The sequence below is a fragment of the Molossus molossus genome, unplaced genomic scaffold, assembly GCF_014108415.1.
Source record: "Molossus molossus isolate mMolMol1 unplaced genomic scaffold, mMolMol1.p scaffold_m16_p_1, whole genome shotgun sequence".
NCBI lineage: Eukaryota > Metazoa > Chordata > Mammalia > Chiroptera > Molossidae > Molossus > Molossus molossus.
This window is the reverse complement of record NW_023425344.1, coordinates 196,443,821-196,465,350: the sequence shown is the minus strand read 5'-3', so window position 1 is coordinate 196,465,350 and position 21,530 is coordinate 196,443,821. Positions and strand designations below refer to the sequence as shown.

Below are 21,530 nucleotides of genomic sequence, written 5' to 3'. Positions count from 1 at the left end.
AACTCTTTACCACAGTTTACAAGACCCTTTATAATCTCAATCCCATCTCTCTCTTACCACCTCACCTCTTTACTCACTAGATTGCAGCCAAATTGACCTTCTTTCCATCCTTAAACACAGTAAGATTTCTCCGTCTCAGAGCCTTTGCACTTTGTGTTCCCCATGCCTAAAATGCTGCTTCCAAATATTTTTGAAAATCTAACTTCTGCTCACCATTCAGGTCTTGGCTTAAATGTCACTTCTTTGGAGAGGTTTTCTCTGACCACCCTGTGACAGCAAAGGGAATGTGGCTTTCAGACTTCCAACTAAGGAGAGCTTCATTGATCAAGAGCCCTAGCTTATATGCTCTGAAATCCAAGCCCAAGTTACACTTCTCACAGGCTGCACCTGGCTAATGACTGAGTGTGACAAGGATACTAAGTAAGGCATGTCCTTGGAGACACAGGACTCCTTCAATGGCTGACTAGGACTCCCTGATGGCCTTGTTTGAAACTTCCTTCGACTTCACCGAATCTTTCTTTCCTCTTTCACTCAGGGTCAGATCTGCATCACAGTCTGATGAATCAGTTTTCTCCATTGCCTTCCTCATTTTCTCTCATAGGCTCATACATCCCCCTAACAAATCCTTGCACATTGTGCATCCAAGAATACAAACATATATCAAAGATATTGTAGGTTGGGCTCCAGACCACCACAATAAAGAGAGCTTTGCAATAAAAACAAGTCACATAAATTTTTTGGTTTCCCAGTGCATATAAAAGTTATGTTTACACTATATTGTACTCTACTAAGTGTGCAATAGTATTAGGTCTTTAAACTATATATATATATATATATATATATATATATATATATATATATATATATTTTACATGCATTAATTTTAAAATACTTTTGAGCTCAGCTGGTGTGGCTCAGTGAATTAAGCGTCGTCCCATGGACTGAGAAGTCCTAGTTCGATTCCCAGTCAAGGCACATACCTGGGTTGTGGGCTCAATTCCCAGTGTGGGGCCTGCAGGAGGCAGCTGAAGGATGTTTCTCACATCGATGTTTCTCTCTCTCTCTCTCTCTCTCTCTCTCTCTCTCTCTCTCCCCCTTCCTCTCTCAAAAAAAATCAATTAAAAATATTTTTAAAATACTTGATTGCTAAGAAATGCTAACCATCACCAGAGCCTTCAGTAAGTCATAATCTTTTTGCTGGTAGAGGGTCTTACCTTCAATTTGTAAAAAATGCAGCATACATGAAATGCAATAAAATGTACCAAGAGTGAAAAAAGGTAACTCATGGAATATGAGAAAATATTTGTAAATCATATATCTGACAAGAAAATCACATCCAGAATATATACAGAACTCAACAACAGCAAAAATAACTTGATTAAAAAATGGGTAAAGGACTTGAACAGTCATTTCTCCAAAGATATACAAATGGCCAATAAACACAAGAAAAAGTGTTCAATGACTTCATTAATCATTAGGGAAAGGTAAAATGCAATTAAGATGCCATCTCACAGTCGTTATGATGGCAATTATTTAAAAAACACACACACAAAAAAAACAAGGTATTAGTAAGGATGTGGAAAAACTGGAACCCTTGTGAACTGCTGATGGGAATGAAAAATGATGAGCAACTGTGGGAAAGGGTATGGCAATTCCTTAAAAAATTAACACAAGCGCTGGCCGGTTTGGCTCAGCGGTTAGAGTGTCGGCCTGCGGTCCTGAGAGACCCGGGTTCGGTTCCCGCTAAGGGCGCGTACCTCGGTTGCAGTTTGTCCCCGGCCCTGGTCGGTCGTGCGGGTGGCAGCCACTCGATGTGTTCCTTTCACGTCGATGTTTCTCTCTCTCTCTCTGTTCCTCTCTCTCCCTCCCACTCTACCTGAACAAAAAATGGAAAAATGTCCTCGGGTGAGGATAAAAAAAAAAAAATTAACACAAGAATTACCATACAATTCAGCAATTCTATTTCCTGGTATGTATATAAAAGAAAGCAGGGCCTTGAACAGATGGTACACACACGTTCACAGCAGCATTATTTACAATACAGTCATCCCTCACCACTTCACGCTTCGAGCGGCTTCACTATCGCGTCTTCACTTTATCATGGTAGTATTTGAAAAAACCGCGATAGAGTGAAGCCGCGAAAGTCGAAGAATGAAGTGGCAAGGGAATGACTGTGTATAAATAAAAGAATCCTATTTCGTGGAAATTCATTTATTGCAATAGAGTCTGGAAAGTGATTAACCGTGATACACGAGGGCCAACTGTAGTGTAAAGGTGAAAGCAATCCAACTGTCCAAGGATGGGCGAATAGATAATGTGGTATACATACAATAAAATATTATTCAGCCTTAAAACAAAAAGAATCCATACAAAATACCTGTACACAGATGTTTATAGCAGCTTTACTCGTAAGTGGTAAAACTTGGAAGGAACCAAAATGTCCTACAGAAGGTAAATAAACTGGTATATCCAGACAATGAAATATTCTTCAGTGCTAATAAGAAGCTATTGCCCTGGCCAGTTTGGCTCAGCAGTTGGAGTGTCGGCCCATGGACCAAAGTGTTGCGGATTCAATTCAGATCGAGTGCACATGCCTTGGTTGCAGTTTGGTCTCCAACCCTAGCCAGTCAGGGTCATGCGGGAGGCAACCAGTAAATGTGTCTCTTGCATCAATGTTTGTTTCTCTCTCCCTCCCTCCCTCCCACTCTGAAGATAGATGGAAAAGTATTTTCGGGTGAGGATTAAAAAATAAAAGGGAATGAAGCTATCAAGCCACGAAAAGATGTGAAGGAAACGCAAATGCATATTATTAAGTGAAAGAAGTCGATCTGAAATGTTACAATACTGTATTATCCCAACTATATGATATTCTGGCAAAGGCAAAACTATGGAGACAATAAAAAGATCAGCTGTTGCAGTGCAGGGGTTGGAGGGATGATAAAAAGTAGAGTACACAGGGTTTTTAGAGCAGTGAAAATACTATTTGATATTATAATGATGGATATGTGCCATTATACAGTTGTCTAAAGCCATAGACTATACAACACCAAGAGTGAACCCTAAGGTAAACTATGGACCTTTGAGTGATTATGTTGGGTCAATTTAGGTATATCTTCGGTAAAAAATGTACCATTCTGGTGATTGATGTTGATAAAGGTAGGCTATGCATGTGTGGGCTGGGAGTATATGAGGAATCTCTATACCTTTCTCCCAATTTTGATGTAAACCCAAAACTGCTCTTAAAAAAAAAAAGTCTTAGAAGAAAAAAAAGAAAGCTGCTCTAAAACAATATTCTTTAAAAAAAAGGGAAGGAAATTCTGACACATGCTACAATATGAATGACCCTTGATGAAAAAGTTAAATAACCCAGTGACAAAGGACAAAATCTGTATGATTCCACTTATATGAGGTTCCTAGAGTTATCAAATTCGGAGACAAAGTAGAATGGTGGTAGCCAAGGGCTAGAGGGATGGGGAAATAAGAGTTAGTGTTGAATGGGTAAAAGTTTCAGTTGGGGAAAATGAAAAAATTCTGGGCGTGGATGAATGCACAACAATGTGAGTGTATTTAATGCCAAACTATGCACTTAAAATGGTTAAAATAATCAATTTTATTTTATTTTTAAAAATATTTTAATTGATATTTTTAGAGAGAGAGAGAGTAAGGGAGAAACAGAAATGTCAATGTGAGAAAGCTATATTGATTGGCTGCCTCCTTTGAGCCCCCTACTGGGGATCAAGCCCACAACCTGGGCATGTGCCCTGACCACGAATGGAACCAGGACCTCTAAGTCCATGGGATGATACTCAATCCACTGAGCCACACCAGCCGGGCAAGATAGTAAACTTTATATTATGTATATATTTTACCACCACTCTCCCCCAACATCTTTGCACATTTAATGTTTCTCAGAGAACCTGAACTAACACACACTTCATTTAAAGAACCAACCTCTTGCCCTGCCTGGTGTATCTCAAAGGATGAGCGTCATCCCATGCACCAAGAAGTTACTGGTTTGATTCCCAGTCAGGGCATATACAAAGAGTTGCAGGCTTGATCCCCTGTAGACGGCGTGCAGGAAGCAGCCTATCAATGTTTCTCTCTCTCTCCCCCTTCTTCCCTCCCACCCCCCCCCCTTTAAAATGTTTTTAAATGTTTTTATTGATTTTTTTAGAGCAAGAGAAAGGAGGAGAGAGAGAGATAGAAACATCAATGTGAGAGAGCTACAGTGATCAACTACCTTCTGCACATCCCCTACTGGCAATCGAGCCCGAAACCAGGGCATGTGTCCTGACCGGGAATGGAACCAGGACCTCTCAGTCCATGGGACAACTCTCAGTCCACTGACTGGAAAATAATAACATATTTTAAAAATCAAAGAACCACCCTGGCCGGTTTGGCTCAGCAGTTACAGCGTCAGCCTGCGGTCCAGAGAGACCAGGGTTCGGTTCCCGCTAAGGGCATGTACCTCAGTTGCAGTCTGTCCCCGGCCCTGGTTGGGTGGCAGTCACTCAATGTGTACCTTTCGTGTCGATGTTTCTCTCTCTCGCTCGCTCTCTCTCTCTTCCTCTCTCTCCCTCCCGCTCTATCTGAACAAAAAGTGAAAAAGTGTCCTCAAGTGAGGATTAAAAAAAAATAAATCAAAGAACCACCCTGGCCGGTATGGCCCAGCGGTTACGTTACAGTGTTGGCCCCAGACCAGAGAGTCCCGGGTTCGGTTCCCACTAAAGGCACGTACCTCGGTTGCGGTTCGTCCCCGGCCCCAGTTGGGGTCATGTGGGTGGCAACCAATCAATGTGTCTCTCTCACATCAATGTTCCTCTTTCTCTCTCTTCCTCCCTCTTTCCCTCCCGCTCTATCTGAAGATAAATGCAAAAATGTCCTTGGGTGAAGATTAAAAAAAAAAAATCAAAGAACCAACCTCTTTTTCCCATCACTCAATATCACATCTTGATTTTTTGTTGTTAATCCTCACCCAAGGATTTTTTTTTTCATTGATTTTTAGAGAGTGGGAGGGAAAGAGGGGGAGGGAAGAGAGAGAGAGAAACATCAATGTGAGACACATTGATTGGATGCATCCTGCACGTGCCCAAACCAGGACCAGGAACCAAACCTGCAAACCAAGTACATGTCTCTTGACTGGGAATCGAACCTGAGACCCTTTAGTCGGTGGGCCAATGCTCTAACCACTGAGTAACATCAGCAAGGACGCACATCTTGATATTTTAAAGTACTTAACTTGCCAATAACTACAATGATCTCATTAGCCTATATACTGTATATTGTACAGGTCCCCTTCACTAGAATGCAATTTCCAAGAAAGCAGTCTCCCCTATTCACTGCCTGTTCTCTAGCACCTAAAAAGTAGACTGGTACACAGTAGGCACATAATTAATATATTTTCATTGCATTAATCAGTAAAAGAATGAATGGATAAAAGTAAAAACTGACAGCTACATTTCTGGCTTAGGTAGCTAAGAATATGGTAATGCCAATCACCAGGACAGGAAAGAGGAGAATATGAAGAATGACAATAATAGTTATAACAAAATTATGTAATAATAATGTCTAAGACTTCTTACTGAACATTTACCATGGCCCAATTTTCAGTTATAGAAGCTCTAGAATCAGAGAAGACTTGTATCTTATATTTGAGGGTCCAACAAGTCCTTCAAATAAATAAAACTGATCAAAAAAAGAACAGTAGGATCCCTGGCCAGTTTGGCTCAACGGTTAGAGCGTCAGCCCTCGGACTGCAGGGTCATGGGTTTGAGTCTGGTCAAGGACACGTACATGGGTTGCAGGTTTGATTCTGGGCCCCAGCTGGGGTCATGTGGGAGGCAACCAATCAGCCTCTCTCTCTCACAGAGATGTTTTCTCCCTCTTCTCTCCCTCCATCTCTCCCTCCCAACTCTCTCTAAAAGTCAATGGAAAAATATTCTCAGGTGTGGATTAACAACAAAAAAAGAGAACAGCAGGAAACCAAGAGATTTTCTCCTCTAAAACTGGAACCTGGTCTACAGGCTACTTCTTTTCTTTTCTTTTCTTTTTTAATCCTCACCCGAGGACATTTTTCCATTTTTTTGTTCAGATAGAGTGAGAAGGAAAGAGAGGAAGAGAGAGAAACATCGATGTGAAAGGGACACATCAAGTGGCTGCCACCTGCATGACCCAACCAGGGCTGGGGACAAACTGCAACCGAGGTACATGCCCTTAGAGGGAACCGAACCCGGGTCTCTCGGGACCGCAGGCCGACGCTCCAACTGCTGAGCCAAACCAGCCAGGGCAACAGGCTACTTCTTGATTCATAATTATTAAATAGAAAAGTGGTTGCATCTTCCAGAAAATCAAGACTCCACTTTTCATGTCTCTAAGGACATTAAGGTCCAGGGTTAAAACATAAATCTTCAAACCAAAAAAAACTGGATTCTACTCACACACACTTTGTTTGGACTGCACAATTCAGAAGAAAAAAAAAATCCTGATGGTTAATAGTGAAACACTATAGGCATTCTCCTTAAAATCAACAACAAAAAAATTTCATTACCATATAATACTGTTCTGGAAAGACTAGTCAAGTAATTCAAACAAGGAGATTGACATAAATGTTAAAAAGAAAGTTTGTTTGTTTTTTTTTGTCATTATTTGCAGATGAGATCAGCAGGAAAACCACTAGAAACAGCAAGACAGGCCAGTTAAACAGATTTTTACCACAATCATACTCCAATAACCAATGATTTTCCTTTAAACAAACAGGATCTATTTAATTTTTTTTTTTATCCTCACCCGAGGACACTCTTTTGATATTTTTTTTTGTTCAGATGGAGGGGGAGGGAGGGAGAGAGAGAGAAACATCGACGCGAAAGGGACACATCGAGTGGTTGCCAACTACATGACCCAACCGGGGCGAGGACAAACTGTAACCAAGGCACGTGCCCCCAGTGGGAACCGAACCCGGGTCTCTCCAGACCGCAGGCCAACGCTCTAACCGCTGAGCCAAACCGGCCAGGGCCAAACAGGATCTATTTAGAAAATGTTACAGAATAACAAAAATATGCCACTCATAATAGGGGTAAAAAGATTTAATAATGCATATCAAATTTAAAGAGATGTACAGAACTTAAAAACAACCATATTGTATCTATTATGCAAAAATGAATAGAAAATTCAATGTGACCCAAAAATACTAGCAAATATTTTCAATTATAAAATGGGAAACTAACATCCTAGTTCTCTTCACCTTCAAAGATTCTCAGTTATCCACAGTCCTCCAGAAGACTTTTTATAGTTCTTTTTATATTAAGCACCTCAGAATTTCTCTTTACTTTTCCTAGAACCAAAGTAAAATCTTGACACCCTTCTGCATAAAAAGAAGTAAGGATAAAGATTCACTGGATGGTTCCACAATGATATAATGGGGCATGTCCTATTATTTGCTAGAGTCATGCAGTCAGTAGTATGGTTGCCTTTAAAAGTCGCTGAATGAGCCCTGGCTGGTTTAACTCAGTGGTTAGAGTATTGGCCAGAGGTCCAGAAAGACCCCGGGTTCAGTTCCGCTAAGGACACGCATCTCAGCTGCAGTTTGTCCCTGGTCCTGGTTGGGCCATGCGGAAGGCAGCCACTCGATGTGTCCCTTTCACATCGATGTTTTTCTCTCTCTCTCTCTCCTCCCACGCTATCTGAACAAAAAATTTTAAAAAATGTCCCTCAGGTGAGGCTAAAAAAATTTTCAAAAAGTCACTGAATGAACAAGGATTTACATGGAGAGTAAAGAAATTAATAAAGAGACCTAAATCCAAAGATGTTCATTCTACTCCTTATTCTAAACAGATATTCAAAGAGACAATGACTTGAAAGGAAGTAGACATGGGATATCCATGTGAGGAGATTCAGGACATCCACCAATAGATGTTGCTCTGGATATGATTGCTCATGGTATTAAAAGGAATAAAGGTATACAGTTCAACAGAGTTTAAAACTGTCAAGGTCTAAACGTTGCCTTATGAGACGTCTGCCCAGGATCATTATCTCCTCCGAGAAAGTAAGAAGGAAATGAAAAGCATAGAGAGGACCACATTTACAATTAGAGATTTTCTTTTTTTTTTTTTTTTATCCTCACCCGAGGATATTTTTCCATTTTTTGTACAGATAGAGTGGGAGGGAGAGAGAGGAAGAGAGAGAGAGGGAAACATCGATGTGAAAGGGACACATCGAGTGGCTGCCACCCGCACGACCAACCAGGGCCGGGGACAAACTGCAACCGAAGTACATGCCCTTAGCGGGAACCGAACCCGGGTCTCTCCAGACCGCAGGCCGACGCTCTAACCGCTGAGCCAAACTGGCCAGGGCTACAATTAGAGATTTTCACATGGGTTGACCATCCTCAGCTAAAACTTACTCTCAGAGTGAATGAAGAGTCTTTGTCCACCCTAAGCACATACTTGACCTCACATGACTTAGGGTCGAAAGCTAGCTGAATGACCAAATCAAGAGGAAGATTTCAAGTCTATGAAATGTTTTAAAATATTTTCAAAATATTCTAGGAAGCAAGAGGAAATTAAGCAAAAAAGAGCTACAGCCCTGGCCAGTTTGGTTCAGTGGTTGGAGGATCGGCCTACGAACTGGAGGGTCCCAGGTTCGGTTACTGCTAAGGGCACATACCTTGGTTGCAGTGTGTCCCGGGCCCTGGTTGGGGTCGTGTGGGTGGCAACCACTCGATATGTCTTTCTCACGTCAATGTTTCTCTCTCTCTCTCCCCCCCTTCTCTCCTGCTCTATCTAAAAATGTCCTCTGGTGAAGATTTAAAAAAAAAAAAGAGCTACAGTCAGCCCTCGTTTATCACGATTAATCAGTTCTAGACTCTACCGCGATAAATGAATTTTCGCAAAGTAGGATTCTTTATATACTGTACCAAATCTAAGAACTATGGAAAATGAAACAAAGGATATTGAGTAATAAGGAGAGAAAGTGATTTTCCATGTTGAAGTGACATGGAAAAGGGAGTACAAATAGTCAAGCAAAGATAACTATCACTCAAGTATTGATTCTGCCCTAATTAGCTGTATAACCTTGGGCAGATTTCTTAAACTCCCTAACACTGTTTCTCATCTATAAAATTAGGATAATAATAATAACTATCCTTGTAAAATATCTTTAAGGATTAAATGAGAGTACCTAGCAGAGTACCTGGCAAAATGGCTATTATTATTATCTTTTCTAGAGGAGCAATTACATATATAAAACATATAATGTTCAAGACCTTCACTTTTACACATACAAATAAATGAAATCCTCAGAGTCAAAGAAGGGCATAAAACCCACTGCTCCTACCAAACCTTAAAATATAGAAATACAGGACTAAATTTCTTTGGCACAAAACCTGTGAAAGCAAATAATTCTATAGATTCTTCTCTATTGTGAAGAATAAAAGTTTGAGGAGCTGGATGTTTCAGCTCCCTAATTTCTAATACTAGATACCCTACTTTTAGAAAAAGATAAATATCTCTCAAATAACATGTTTTTATTGCTCAATACACTTATTTTCTTGTTTGTCTTGCTTAAAGTATTCTAAAGTCCCTAAGTATTAGTCATCAAAGTAAAACATATCTAACATCTATTTAGGTCTCCTATCAGTACAAACTGGGTGGAGTTAAATATATTATACAGTGTACTGCACTAGCCATGATTGTATTATCAGAGCCAGTAGCAAAACAAAGGGTGTATCTATCCTGACAAGCCTGGAGAGCATGTGGGAGTCAGTTTCAACTAGTTAGGAAGATGGTCCTACAAATCATAAGGCATATACTGCACAAATGTCTAATATTTCAGATATGAAAACCTGGACTCTGAAATTTATATTGCAACATGCAATATGAGATATAAAGATATTGCTAATTATATCCTATCAAGAAAATCTCAAAGAATAAATGAAAAAAGACTCATGCGCAAAATAATTATAAAACTGAACAACAGGATATAAGGCAATCCTCATAGGTTAAAGGACACCTCATTTGTGGCCTGGCCAGGTAATCATCCCATGCACCAAAATGTTGCAGGTTCCATACCTGGTCAGGTCATGTATAGCAGGCAACCAACAGATGCTGCTCTCTCAAATCGATATTTCTCTCTCTCTCTCTCCCTCCCTTCCTCTCTGAAATCAGTGAAAACATATCCTTGGGTGGGGATAAAAAAAGAGAGATATTTTGTTTCTGAATGAGTCAAGACCCCAAATTGGCTCTGATACAAATTAGAACTAAGCCATAATTTTTTAAAATATAAAAACATAAACACCATCACCATGGACATGTTAAGCCTTTAAAAACACTATGTTTTTTTAATTTTTTAAATATGTTTTTATTAATTTTTTAGAGAGAAATAGAAACATTAATGTTGAGAGAGAAACATCGATCTGCTGCCTCCTGCACGCCCCCTACTAGGGATCGAGCCCACAACCTGGGCATATGGCCCTGACCAGGAATTGAACCGGGACCTCTCAGTCCATGGGACGACACTCAAACAACTGAGCCGCACTGGCCAGGCAACATTTTGTTTTTTTAATAGTCTAAATAGATAAATATAAAAATTAATTCAAATTCATATTGTTTGCATTTAGTTTCTCATCATTTTGTTCACTGGAACTTTCAAATAATCAACATTTAATTTAAAAATGGTAATTGTACAGCCTGGCTGGTGTGGCTCAGTGGACTGAGCGCTGACCTATGAACTGAGAGGCCCCAGTTCGATTCCCAATCAGGGCTGGGGGCTGCAAACCCCAGTAGGGGGCATGCAGGAGGCAGCTGATGGATGTGTGTCTCTCTCTAAAAAAAAAAAAAACTCAATAAAACATATTTAAAAAAATAGTAACTATACAGAGTTACATATACAACTGAAAGGGCAGAAGTGAAGAAAACTCAAGTGGGTTTTTTTTTCCCCTTTATTTAATCAAGCTTCAATTCGTACAACCAAGATAAAATTAGGGTGTACCCATAAAATAAACTGTTTCAAGTAGCCTTTTAAAATGAGGTAGGTTCTGCCCTGGCCAGTTTGGCTCAGTGGCTAGAGCGTCAGCCTGAGGTCCAGAAAGACCCGGGTTCAGTGAGACCCGGGTTCAGTTCCCGCTAAGGGCACATACCTCGGTTGCTGTTTGTCCCTGGCTCTGGTTGGGTTGTGCGGGTGGCAACCACTCGATGTGTCCCTTTCACGTCGATGTTTCTCTCTCTCTCTCTCTCTCTCTCTCTCTCTCCTTTCCCCCCACTCTATCTGAAAATCAATGGAAAAATATCCTCAGATGAACATTAAAAATACATAAATAAAAATCAAATATATGCCTCTGATGTTTCTGGGAATCTTGACTAGGCATAAAATTACTCCTTAATGACTAGAAATGACCATCAATCCTGGACAAAATAGGGCAGAAACTAAAAGATGGCATCTGTTGTCAAACCTGAGAGATGATTATGCTTTTTGAGTCTGCAGATCTAAGTATATTGTTTCTGAATTTACTTTTATGAAAAAATGTTAATGTTTGAAAAGTAATAATTTATCATCAAACTATTTCACAAAATCATCATCAAAAATATAGTAATTGGGCATCAAAATTACAACTAGACTACAGGACAACCATCATTCAGAAATCTGACTCAACAGAAGTCCTACAACTAGGGAATTAAAGGAAAAAGTCACATCGAGGCTGGTAGGAGGGGTGGAGACTAGGTTGGTCCCACGCCCACAAATTCAGAGGATTATCTCCACTGCAGAGTTTGCCCCTGAGGCACCAATGGTTCCTGGCCCACATCAGGCCCTCCTGTCCAGGGTTCCAGTGCCTGGAAGAGAAGTCCCTATAACTTCTGGCTGTAAAAACAGCTGTGACTGAGGCTGAGGGAGACAGGAGGGCTGCTGGAGTCCCAGGCAATTCTTCATAAAGGGCCTGAGCATGGAGTTAACTCAAGTTACTCACAACCTTTGAGCTCCAGCAACAGGACAGCAGCTTGAAAGGCACCACAGACATACGAGGAGGAACTAACTGTCTGGCGTCAGGAAGAGTGCTGGGGGGACAGCTTTAACCCAGACAGAGTGCCAGCAGAGGCCACTGTTCCTTTGATGAGCCCTTCCCCCACAGAGTCAGCATTTGAGGCAGGTGACATTTGAGACCCCATCAACCTGACTCTCACTCTTTTCCACGATCTGGTAATTCTCTGAGGCCCAACCCATACAACTTTCAGGCCCTCGCAAGAGGTTTCCAGTGGCTTTTCCATATGAATGGCGTGTCCTGGCTCATGCTTCAGAGATTCTTAAAATCTCTCAAATAAGCAGCATCTGTACTCAGGACGCCCTGTCTCTCTAAGTGGCCCAAGGCCACCACTAGTGACAGCCTGCCTTGGCCTTCCCTGGGCACTTCCAAGCCCAGCACAAGTAGCAGTCATCTGCAGATCACTTTGTAACTCGTGCTGGGTGGCACTGTGCAGAACACAGGTGGTGGCTGAACTTTGCCTGCACCTCTTGGGAGGCCCCAGAGCCAGCACACCAAGTGGACAACTTCAGAACACATCAAAGCACCACCATCCAAACACCTCCACAAGTAACACACTCAAGAGGTGGACTCAGTGATCACCAGAGCCCCACTGAAGTAAGTCCTGCTCTGTGGGGTAGGCCCTTGTACAGCTGATCCTCCATGGTAATTGGAAGTTTGGAGGTCCGTGGTCACAGCCAGTGCTTGAAGCTGATCATCCTAGGGGTAAATCCCTCCCACTGACGTGCCAACAGCAATCAAGATTCAACTACAACAGGAAGGTGTACAGTCCACACAGGAGGCACACAGTGAATACCCAGCTTTGATGATTGGGGAGGCTGTGTCACTGGACCCTACAAAACACCTACTATATTAGGACATTCTACCACGCATGGGAGACACAGCAGTTCTACCCAATACATACAAACAAACACAAGGAGGTTGCCAAAAAGAGGAGACAAAGAAACATGTGCCAAATGAAAGAGCAGAACAAAATAACAGAAAAAATAACTAAACAAAATGGAGACAAGCAATCTACTAGATACAGAGTTCAAAACACTGCTTATTAAGGATGCTCAAGGTACTTAGTGAGAACCTCAACAGCATTAAAAAGAACCCGTCAACCCTGGCTGGTTTGGCTCAGTGGTTAGAGCGTTGGTCTGTGGACCAGAGTATTAGGTTCAATTCCAGTAAAGGGCAGATACCTGGGTTGCAGGTTCAATCCCTGGCCCTGGTCAGGGTCATGTGGGAGGCAAACAATCGATGTGTCTCTCTCACATCAATGTTTCTCTTTCTCTCTTCCTTCCACTCTCTCTAAAAAAATAAAAAAAATCAGTGGAAAAAGATCCTCAGGTGAGGATTAACCAAAAAAAAAAAAAAAGGACGAGTCAGAAATAAAGAATACACTAACTGAAATGAATTTACAGGGAATCAACAGTAGAGTAAATAAAGCCAAGAATCAAATCAGTGATTTGGAATACAAGGAAGCAAAACACACTCTATCAGAAGAGCAAAAAGAAAAACAAATCCAAAAAAAAAATATATATATATATGAGTATAGTGTGAGGAGGCCTCTGGGACAACAGTCACATCATGGGGGTGCCGGAAAAAAGAAGAGAGAAAGCAAGGAATTGAAAACCTATTTGAAAAAAATAACAACATCTCACTTCTAGGAATATACCCTACCCTAAGAAGGCTGAAACACCAATAAGAAAGAATATATGTACCCCCATGTTTGTAGCAGCACTATTTACAATAGCTAAGATCTGGAAACAGCCCAAGTGTCCATCAGTAGACGAATGAATCAAAAAGCTGTGGTACATATACACAATGAAGTATTATGCAGCTGTAAGAAAGAAAGATCTCTTATCCTTTGAGACCACATGGAGGGACCTGGAAAGTATCATCCTAAGTGAAACAAGCCAAACAGAGAAAGACAAGTATCATATGATCTCACTTACTTGTGGAATATAACGAACATAACAGTCTGAGGAATGGGGTAGTCCCAGAGACGTGGAAGTGGGGTACAGACTGACAATCCCCAGAAAAGGGGGTGGTGGGGAGAGATAAACCACAGAACTTATATGCATGAATGCATGAACAATGGACATGGACAACAAAGCTGGGGACAGGGCGGAGAGGGAGAGGGAGGGGGGAATCAGTGGGGGAAAAGGGATAAACATCTGTAACAAAAATTAATTTTAAAATAAGAAAGAAATTAAATACATAAATAAATAACAACAGAAAATGTTCCTAACTTGGTGAAGGAAATAGACAAGTCCCAAACAAGATGAACCCAAAGAGGCTCACACCAAGACACATCATAATTTAAATGCCAAAGATTAAAGACAGAGTGAATCATAAACCTACAAGGGAGCTCCCATGGGACTGTCAGCTGATTTCTCAACAGAAACTTTACAAGCCAGTAGGGATTGACAAAAAATATTCCAAGCAATGTAAAGCAAGGACCTAAAACCAAGATTACTCTACCCAGCAAAGCTATCATTTAGAATCAAAGGACAGATAAACAGATTCTCAGACAAGAAAAGGCTAAAGGAGTTATCATCACCAAACCAGCATTGTATGAAATATTAAAGGGTCTTCTTTGAGAAGGAAAAAAAAAAGATAAAAAATATAAAAGATAAAATGGCAATAAATACATTATCTATCAACAACTGACTCTAAAAAACAACCAAAATAAATGAACAAACAGAACAGACATAGATATAGATACAGAGAACATTTTGATGGTTGCCAGAGCGAAGTTGGGGGAATGGATGAAAAAGGTGAAGGGATTAAGAAGTACAAACTGGTTGTTACAGAATACTCATGAGGAGGTAAAGTAGAGCACAGGGAAGATAGTCAATAATATTTGAATAACTCTGTATGGTATCAGATGGGTACAGATTTATTGGGATGATCACTTAGTAAGTTATGTGATGTCTAATCAATGGGTTTACACCTGAAACTAATATAATAATGTATGTCAACTGTAACTGAAAAAATTTTAAATAATTTTTTAAAAGTATAAAAATTATTGTTGGGTTAAACTAAAAAGCGTCAGTAAGTCAAAAAATAATAATGTCCAAGGAAAACAAACCTCCACAATCTTTCAATGTTGATACTCCTTCAAGTAATCAATCTGTCAACTCTTAAGGCTTCAAGTTTACAAACTAATCCCTTAAAGATTACTGTTATTTAAACATTCAGTTTCCAAAACTGAGCTTCACATGGTCTCCAGGTTTCCTTGGAGATTGGAACTCAATGAATTGAGTTCTGTTGTGCGTTTTTTTAAAGTGACAGAAGCCAACTTAAAGATGATTAATATTTTTAAATGTGGGAAGGTATCTGCTTTAACATGCCCATTGTGTTATCAAAACTTAATCTGCACAAGCTAAATGTGGAATTAAACCATCTTAAATCTTTACAGGAGCACAATTAACATTTTGAACTAATTTTTGTCAATAATATTAAATAACTTGGTCTTTTTCTTATGAATAAGCACTCACATATGTTGAATGATGCTAAAGAAGAAATCAAAATAAAAAAATTAAAATATTGTGGCTTACACAAGACTCTTTAAAGAGAATCACTACAATGAGTAAATCCTTGTGAGAAGCCGGAAATACCATTTAAAATAAGTACAGTGGAGCCCTGGCCAGTTTGGTTCAGTGGTTAGAGTGTCAGCTTGCGGTCCAGAGAGACCCGGGTTTGGTTCCCACTGAGGGCACGTGCCTCGGTTGCAGTCTGTCCCTGGCCCTGGTTGGTCGTGCGGGTAGCAGCCACTCGATGTGTCCCTTTCACATATATGTTTCTCTCTCTCTCTCTCTCTCTCTCTCTCTCTCTCTCTCTCTCTTCCTCTCTCTCCCTCTCACTCTATCTGAACAAAAAATGGAAAAAAAATGTCCTTGGGTGAGGATAAATAAAAAATAAAAAAGTAAAATAAGTACAGTGGAACCAAATTATGGTGGACTAACAGTCGAGATGAACATTTTGACTGACATGGTTTGTGTCCCGTTATTCAGATAATTACAAAAGTAACCATTTGTATGCTGCATCTGTGGGCAGAGATGTAAGTAAGATATAGGGTCCTATTCTTCAAGAAGGTCAAAATTTAGTATGACAGAAAGAATATAAAAAACTAAAATATAGAATGCTATAAATAATTATATAATAAAAGCATTTTATAGGAACACAAAGGAGGAAGCAATTGCTGTTACAAAAACTTCATAAAGTAGGTGACATCAGCCTTGCCAGTGTGGCTCAGTGGTTGAGCATCAACTCATGCACCAAGAGGTTGCTGGTTCGATTCCTGGTCAGGGCACATGCCGAGGTTGTGGGCCCAATCCCTAGTGGGGGGAATGAAGGAGGCGGCCAATCGATGTTCTCTCTCTCTCCCCGCCTTCCTCTCTCTCTAAAATCAGTAAATAAAAAAAAATTTTTTTAAAGAGGGTGACATCCAAATCAAACCAAGAAGGATGTACAACAAGATGGTAGGCAAAGAAAACCTTTTATTTCAAACAGTGATGAGACATGGCAAGAAATGGCAGGCTCATGTTTGGAATGTGGGTCTTCTTGTTTTTGGTTTTTTAGTGAAAGAAAATAAACTAGAGTCAAATTATCAAGAAGTGAGCAGTTACATGTTTTTGCTTAACACAGTTTAGGAAGATTTAACTGAGCAGCTGTTCACAGGAATACACTGGAGGGACAGTCATAGAAACCAGGGAGAAAGCTTTGCGGGGGAAGGGGGGGCAAAGGGCAGTTTTAGGGGTGTAGAGTGGGGCAAAATATGAGGCAGGATAAGCAAACATGAGAGTCATTTAAGAGAAAAAAATAAAATACAAAAACAGAAGTGAAGAAAAAAACCAGTAACTATTCTGAGGCCTCTTGATTGGATATCTAAAAGAAACATAATCAGAAATAAAGTTAAGCCTGACCGGTGTGGCTCAGTTGTTGAGCGTCGACCCATTCACCAAGAGGTTAGCGGTTCAGTTCCCGGTCAGGGCACATGCCCAGGTTGCAGGCCTGATCCCCAGTGGGGGACATGCAGGAGGCAGATGTTTCTCTCTCATTGATGCTTCTATCTCTGTCCCTCTCGCTAATTCTCTAAAAATCAATGAAACAAACTTTGTTTAAAAAAAAAATTATTTTAAAAGACAATGCAGGGATTCAGTTATGGATATTTTGATTCTGAAATAATGTTAAGACAATTAGATGGAAATATGTCTATAACATAGATTTTAGCATTATCTACTGAGAGGAAAATAAAATCACTAGAGCCAATAAATTATCTACTTCTGTTAAAGTGAAGTTCTGACTATAGAGAACAAATAGCTAAAAGAGTATTAAAGGATATCGACCATAAGTAAGGCAGCAGGGAAAAAAAAAACACCTAGGAATTGGTAACAAAGTCTGAGAGAGAAAATCTGAGAAGACAAAACCCTGGAAGTTATTCTCCCTCCTTACTTCACATGTTGACTAATCAATAGTACTCGGTAAAACACTTGAGTACTACTCTCGCCAGGTCTATGAATCAATGTTTCCCAACTATTTTTGATATCAGGATACACATAGAATATTATATTTTGGGGGGCATATTATATATATTATATATAAAGTGGCTCTCTATAAAATGTCATAGCCCCAGGGCTGATCCAGCTACCCCAGAAATCTCCCTTGATGCCTTAAGAGATGAGGGGATCAATATTTCCACATACCTTCAACCCAATCAAGGTACACTAGCTGAAAAGAGGCTATCAAGAATAAACTCTCGGCCTGGCCGGTTTGGCTCAGCAGTTAGAGCGTCGGCCTGCGGTCCAGAGACCCGGGTTTGGTTCCTGCTAAGGGCATGTGCTTCTGTTGCAGTTTGTCCCCGGCCGTGGTTGGGTGGTGCAGGTGGTAACCACTCGATGTGTCCCTTTCACATCGATGTTTCTCTCTCCCTCTCTCTCCCTCCCACTCTATCTGAACAAAAAATGGAAAAATGGCCCTGGCCGGTTTGGCTCAGCGGTTAGAGCGTCCGCCTGCGGTCCGGAGAGGCCCGGGTTCGGTTCCCGCTAAGGGCATGTACCTCGGTTGCAGTTTGTCCCCGGCCCTGGTTGGTCGTGCAGGTGGCAGCCACTCGATGTGTCCCTTTCACATCGATGTTTTCCTCTCTCTCTCTTCCTCTCTCTCCCTCCCACTCTGTCTGTACAAAAATGGAAAAATGTCCTCGAATGAGGATTAAAAAAAAATAATAAAAAAAAAGAAAAGGAAAAATGTCCTCAGGTGAGGATAAAAATAAATAAATAAATAAACTCCAACATCTTCTTTCCCTTTACCCAATCACTAACTTTTCAATTTACATCAGGCTCCACCCCTTATCAAATATACCATTCTGTACTGAATAAGATGTTAGATAAAAGCATCCCTCTACTCAAAAAGGAACTCAAACTGGAAACTTTAGGCTGTGAAAGCAGCCCAACCAAAAGCCATAATAATCAGCTATTAAGTAGATTAGTATAATTTCATATTCTTCCAATATGAAAAGAAATAAAGAAGGGAGGGAAGGTGGGCTGATTTACTAAATCAAGGTCTGCTCCTCTAAAATCAACCAAACAAGCCAAAATACCAAAATAAGACCTTGAAGCCTTCAACATTTTTTTCAGAGCAACACTCAACAAGCAAGCTAGAACCACAAACTGCAGAACACTACAGAATTATGCAATTGTAGAATGAATGCTGCTTTTTTGCTGTTATCATCCTTGGCCTTAAACCTCATACTCCCTCCCACCCAAGCAAATATTCATGTTAAAATATGGCATCTTTCATAATTCAGTTACTTATAATTCCCTGCATAAAATACTCTTCAGGTCTCGCCATGTTGTTCAAATAACTCCCCTTTTCTGTTTCTGTAAGGCAGTAATAAATACCCCATTTCTTTGGAAGTCAGATTTCCAGCAACTTCAACTCTTGAGAACACAGACTAAAGGAAAATGATACTCTGAAGGTCAAAATAATTGTCAGAAAGGCCACATGCAGTTCAATACTCAGAGACGATTTTAGTTTGCATATAATTCTAATAAACTTAGTTATCTGGATTCCAGGCATAACAGACACAGCACTTAATAACAATTAAGAGATAGAACTAAAGCACTCATCCCAATAAGTAAAAAGTTAACAGTTTATCTAGATTAAATAACATTATTTATGTGACCAGATTCTAAGGGCAACATTGTAACATAGCATAGAATTAAAGCTGATACTCAGAATCACAATTTTGAGCCATCCAGAAAAAAGACTATTCTTAGTAAAAACAAAACAAAAACTACTATAACAAAAACATGGATATAACATGTTTTAGGCATATTTACAACATGGATAATAATTTGTACGTAGTTGCTTACCGGGTTAAAATGGCAACATGTCAATTGTGACTAACAATATTACTCAGTTTTAACTGATAATGTACAAAATTACCAAAAAAAATTCATAGTACAAAAAACATTTAAATTCTTAGAAAATGGTAAAATAATAAAAATTTTAAATACTATACAGAATACTTGCAAAATATAAAACTATATTCTTAATATGCCAAGATCTTCAAACTGATAAGGAAAACATAGGTGACCTCTATCTTATCTATAATGTTTTGTTTCGTTTTAATGGGGAGTGGAAGGGGGTGGGGGGAAGAGAGTGGGGAGAGAGAGAAACATCATTATGTTGTTCTACTTATTTATGCATCCATTGGTTGATTCTTTTTTTTTTCCTTAGGGAGAGAGAAACATCAATCAGCTGCCAGGCTGCCTGGATGCCTCCTGCATGCCCCCTACTGGGGTTCGAGCCCCAAACCCAGGCATGTGCCCTGACCGGAATCAAACTGGGACCTCTCAGTCCAAAGGACAACACTCAATCCACTGAGCCACACTGGCCAGGCTCAATGGTTGATTCTTGTATGTGCCCTGACCGAGGATGGAACCCACAGTCTTGGTGTATTAGGAGGACGCTCCAACCAACTGATCTACCTGGCCAGAGCTCTATAATGTTTTATTTCTTTTTATTCTTTATTTTCTTTTTCAGATGCTTATAAAACAAAACAATGGCCCTGACCAGTTTGGCTCAGCGGTTAAAGCGTCAGCCTGCAGTCCTGAGAGATCCAGGTTCAGTTCCTGCTAAGGGCATGTACCTCGGTTGCAGTTTGTCCCCGGCCCTGGTGGGGTCGAGTGGGTGGCAGCCACTTGATGTGTCTCTTTCACATCGATGCCCCCCCCCCCCTTACTCTATCTGAACAAAATATTGAAAAATGTCCTCGGGTGAGGATAAAAATAAATAAATAGTAAATTTTAAAAAACAATGAAATAAAGGGAGAAAAAAGGTTCAGGTTGTTATTTAAAAACTCTGGTCCCTAGTGGTTCCCAATCCTAAAACCTAAGGCTAAATAAAAGTAGGAGAAAGGCTGAGCTATAGTATTTTTAAAAGATATGAAATTGGGAAGTTTGGAAACCCATGTTTTTGTTTTAAAACTCACCCAAGGATATTTTTCCATTGATTTTTAGATAAAGTGGGAGAGAAAATGAGAGGGAGAGAAACAGAGAAACATAGATGGGAGAGAGAAACAGCAATTGGCTGCCTTCCACATGACCCCGACTGGGCCAGGGATCAAACCTATAACCCAGGTATGTGCCCTTGACTGTGAATCAAACCTGCAACCCTTTGTGAGCAGGCTAAAACTCTAACCACTGAATCATAATGGCAAGGGCAAACTTTTTGCTTTTTAAGAGTGTTTTTTTTTTAATCCTCACTCAAGGACATTTTTCCATTTTTTGTTCAGATAGAGTGGGAGAGAGAGAGAGGAAGAGAGAGAGAGAAAATCGACATGAAAGAGACACATCAAGTGGCTGCCACCCGCACGACCAACCAGGGCCGGGGACAAACTGCAACCGAGGTACGCACCCTTAGCGGGAACCGAACCCAGGTCTCTCTGGACCGCAGGCAGATGCTCTAACTACTGAGCAAACCGGCCAGGGAAAGAGTAGGTTTTTTTTTTTGTTTTTTTTTAAAAAACATCTGTAACAAAAATAAATTTAAAAAAGAGTGTGTTTTGCCCTGGCCGGTTTGGCTCAGCGGTTAGAGCGTCGGCCTGCGGTCCCGAGAGACCCGGGTTCGGTTCCCGCTAAGGGCATGTACCTTGGTTGCAGTTTGTTCCCGGCGCTGGTCGGTCGTGCGGGTGGCAGCCACTCGATGTGTCCCTTTCACTTCGATGTTTCTCTCTCTCTCTCTTCCTCTCTCTCCCTCCCACTCTACCTGAACAATAAATGTCCTCGGATGAGGATAAAAAAAAAAAAGAGTGTGTTTTTTGTTTTTATCCTCATCCGAGGACATTTTTGCATTCATCTTCAGATAGAGGAGGGGGAGAGAGAGAGAAACATTATCTGAGAGACACACATTGAGTGGTTGCCACCCACATGACCCCAACAGGGTCCGAGGACAAACTGCAACCAAGGTACATGCCCTTAGCAGAAACCGAACCTGGGACTCTGTGGTC

General features: G+C 40.5%; 1 protein-coding gene across 2 annotated transcripts in view; it reads right to left on the bottom strand.

Moving 5' to 3' along the window:
* The window catches only part of RNF111 (ring finger protein 111), a 108,183-nt gene that overhangs the window by 59,789 nt on the left and 26,864 nt on the right, over positions 1–21,530 (bottom strand). The gene's annotated exons all lie outside the window — the stretch shown is intronic.